Source organism: Gekko japonicus, unplaced genomic scaffold (genome assembly GCF_001447785.1).
Source record: "Gekko japonicus isolate JY-2015 unplaced genomic scaffold, Gekko_japonicus_V1.1 scaffold4582, whole genome shotgun sequence".
Lineage (NCBI taxonomy): Eukaryota > Metazoa > Chordata > Lepidosauria > Squamata > Gekkonidae > Gekko > Gekko japonicus.
The window spans coordinates 8,186-11,967 of NW_015159846.1; the positions used below are offsets into that span (position 1 = coordinate 8,186).

The following is a 3,782-nucleotide window of genomic DNA, read 5'->3' on the forward strand; positions in this document are numbered from 1 at the left end:
GTTTCAGTTGTTAATTTCTCTTGGGAGTTGTTGACACAGTCCATTTTCGGAGTTTTTCTTCGGTCACAGTACTTCTTTGACTCCGTTGTCCGTTGTTGTCTTTACTATTCAGTTGTTGGACATGACCACCAGGCCTGGCGTCTACCAGGATTCTGTCTCCACCTTGTCTTTTCCGCAGCCTCCCGGGGCTCTGGCCGCTTCCTGCTGCTCTCTCCCCCACATGCTCCCTCTTGGCTCAGCCTCCACTGAAGTTTGCCCTCCGCTCCTCCCTGGCCTGTGCCATCGCCTGATCCCCTTGCCCTCATTTGGCCATCTGGGATGACAGGTACCACTTCGGTAAGGGAGGCGGATGGGCTGATGACATGTCACTCTCACTGAAAATGGCTACTTCTATTGCATTTCTTTCCACACTTGGTGCATTCAAAAAGTTTCTCACCTGTGTGAGTTCTTTGGTACAGCTGAAGACTGCTACTCCGACTGAATCTTTTCCCACACACTGAGCATTAAAAAGGTTTCTCCCCTGTGTGGGCTCTCTGATGCACCTGCAGACTGCTACTCTGACTGAATCTCTCTCCGCACTCTGTGCATTCAAAAGCTTTCTCCCCTGTGTGGGTTCTCTGATGCAGGTGAAGATTGCCACTCTCACTGAATCTCTTTCCACACACTAAGCATTTAAAAGGTTTCTCACCTGTGTGGGTTCTTTTGTGCTTCTGAAGATTGCTACTCTGACTGAATCTCTTTCCACACTCTGAACATTCAAAAGGTTTCTCCCCTGTGTGGGTTATTTGGTGCTGTTGAAAATGGCTACTCCTATTGCATTTCTTTCCACACTTGGTGCATTCAAAAAGTTTCTCACCTGTGTGGCTTCTTTGGTGCATCTGAAGAGTACCACTCTGACTGAATCTCTTTCCGCACTCTGAGCATACAAAAGGTTTCTCCCCTGTGTGGGTTATATGATGGCGTTGAAGATTGCTACTCATACTGAATCTCTTTCCACACTCTGAGCATTCAAAAGGTTTCTCCCCTGTGTGGGTTATATGATGGCGTTGAAGATTGCTACTCATACTGAATCTCTTTCCACAATCTGAGCATTCAAAAGGTTTCTCCCCTGTGTGGGTTATATGATGGCGTTGAAGATTGCTACTTATACTGAATCTCTTTCCACACTCTGAGCATTCAAAAGGTTTCTCCCCTGTGTGGATTCTCTGATGCTGTTGAAGGTAGCTACTCATACTGAATCTCTTTCCACACTCTAAGCATTCAAAAGGTTTCTCCTTTGTGTGGCTTCTTTGATGCTTCTGAAGAACGTTACTGTCACTGAATCCCTTTCTGCAATCCGAGCATTGAAAAGGTTTTTCGCCTGTGTGGGTTCTCTGATGCTGTTTAAGACGACATCTGTGACTGAATCTCTTTCCAAACTCTGAGCGTTCAAAAGATTTGTCTCCTGTGTGTGTTCTTTGGTGCAGTTGAAGATTATCACTTTGACTGAATCTCTTTCCAAACTCTGAGCGTTCAAAAGATTTGTCTCCTGTGTGTGTTCTTTGGTGCAGGTGAAGATTATCACTTCGACTGAATCTCTTTCCACATTCTGAGCATTCAAAAGGTTTCTCCCCTGTGTGGGTTCTCTGATGGTTTAGCAGAACGCCATTCCGACTGAATCTCTTCCCACACTCTGAGCAGTCAAAAGGCTTCTCCCCTGTGTGGGTTCTCTGATGCACCTGAAGACTGCTACTCTGACTGAATCTCTTTCCACACTCTGAGCATTCAAACGGTTTCTCCCCTGTGTGGATTCTCTGATGCTGTTGAAGGTTGCTACTTATACTGAATCTCTTTCCACACTCTGAGCATTCAAAGGGTTTCTCCTTTGTGTGGGTTCTTTGATGCTTCTGAAGATAGCTACTGTCACTAAATCCCTTTCCGCACTCTGAACATAAAAAAGGTTTCTCCCCTGTGTGGGTTCTCTGATGCTGTTTAAGACGACATCTGTGACTGAATCTCTTTCCACACTCTGAGCATTCAAAAGATTTCTCCCCTGTGTGGGTTCTTTGGTGCAGTTGAAGATTATCACTTCGACTGAATTTCTTTCCACACTCTGAGCATTCAAAAGGTTTCTCCCCTGTGTGGGTTCTCTGGTGGTTTAGCAGAACGCCATTCCGACTGAATCTCTTTCCACACTCTGAGCATTCAAAAGGTTTCTCCCCTGTGTGGGTTCTCTGATGCACCTGAAGACTGCTACTCTGACTGTATCCCTTTCCACACTCTGAGCATTCAAAAGGTTTCTCCCCTTTGTGGTTTCTCTGATGCTGTTGAAGATGGTCACTCCGACTGAATCTCTTCCCACACTCTGAGCATTCAAATGGATTCTCCCCTGCGTGGGTTCTTCTGTGCCTCTGAAGAGTGCCACTTTCATTGAAGCTCTTTCCACACTCTGAGCATTCAAAAGGTTTCTCGCCTCTATGTATTCTGTCGTACACAAGGAGCTGTGATCCATTTATGGAGTACTTTCCGTATTTAACGGGTTTACATGCTTTCATTATCCTCTGCTTTGCAAAACGTACATTACGCTGTCTTCCATCTCTCTTATCAATCATATTGCTGCCTTTCCTTCTCTTACGACTCCCTCGATTCCTGACGTTTTCTTCCAAGCCTTCATTTTTAGCTCTATCTGGCAGTTGCTGATGAAGTTCTGCACTCTCCTCATCCCTCTGATCATCCTCTCCTGGAATAAATAGAGAAATCCTGTTAGCATCTGGAAGGGCTGGTAAGGTCCAAAGGCATGTTATGTGACTTCAGGAGGAAAGGACTGATGGTCCTCTGCCCTCAGCCAGCTTGGCTGATCTTAACCACCCCTCCACCTTTCTCCAAAATATCTAGTATTTAAGGATACCTCACCCCATCGAGTGCCACAACTCAGTTGTTGCCCAAACGGAGTTTCTGAAACTCCAGATTTCATGCCCCCAGAAAAACTCCCTCCCTTACTCAGAAGGCTACATGATCGTACCAAACCAAAAATGTTACTCAGAAGACAATCAGAAATCCCCCCTGGCTACTCCTTGCCTGTTTTCCTTGACATAACCCTGAAGGACACTCACTCTCAGCCAGCTTATTTGGGAAGGAAATATGCTCTTGGGATCCTCTTGAGGAACTCTCCAGCCTTTCTTGGAATGCAAGGCCGTTGTCTCTCTGCACCATAGTCTCTCTCATACTTCTGGCTTCTTTCACAGGAAGGGAGGGAGAGAGAGAGAGGGAGAAAGTGATCATTCTTATATGGGGAAGGAAAGAATTCAAAGTAAAAATTATTCTGGAAGGATGGAACCATGACCAAGATCAAAGCCCACCATCCCAACCAGTATAAGGGAAATGGAACTCTGAGGCAAAGCCCCCCAGTTCCCCCAAGGGGTTAAGATGATTAAGTGGCCTGGTCTGACTTGCAGGTGTTCCTGATTCGAGTCTCCCTGCAGCTAACATCCTTATCTTTTTCAAGGCCAGACTCCAGAATGTGGTCCTTGGTTAATTGTGAGAACCTGTATCCAGTCGTGTAACCAGGAGGGAGGGGGGGATTAGGAGGGTGCTGAAAGCCTCTATAAAATTCCACCGAGGAGGACCCTTGATTGGGTAACTAGGACCACCTGGCCATAGAGAGGCAGAAAGTATTTGATATTTTCTTGCTTCATCACGATGAAGAGTTGTATGTAGAGTAACTAAGGAAACAGCTGGAATACTTGTGCTGCAGCAAGAGGTGCCATTGAATACCAAGTGTTCCATGTACTAGATACAACAGT

At 45.9% G+C, this 3,782-nt stretch overlaps 1 pseudogene; it reads right to left on the reverse strand.

Moving 5' to 3' along the window:
• Positions 1-491: 491 nt before the first annotated feature.
• LOC107107636 lies at positions 492-2,300 on the reverse strand (annotated as a pseudogene).
• Between the last annotated feature and the right edge of the window lie 1,482 nt (positions 2,301-3,782).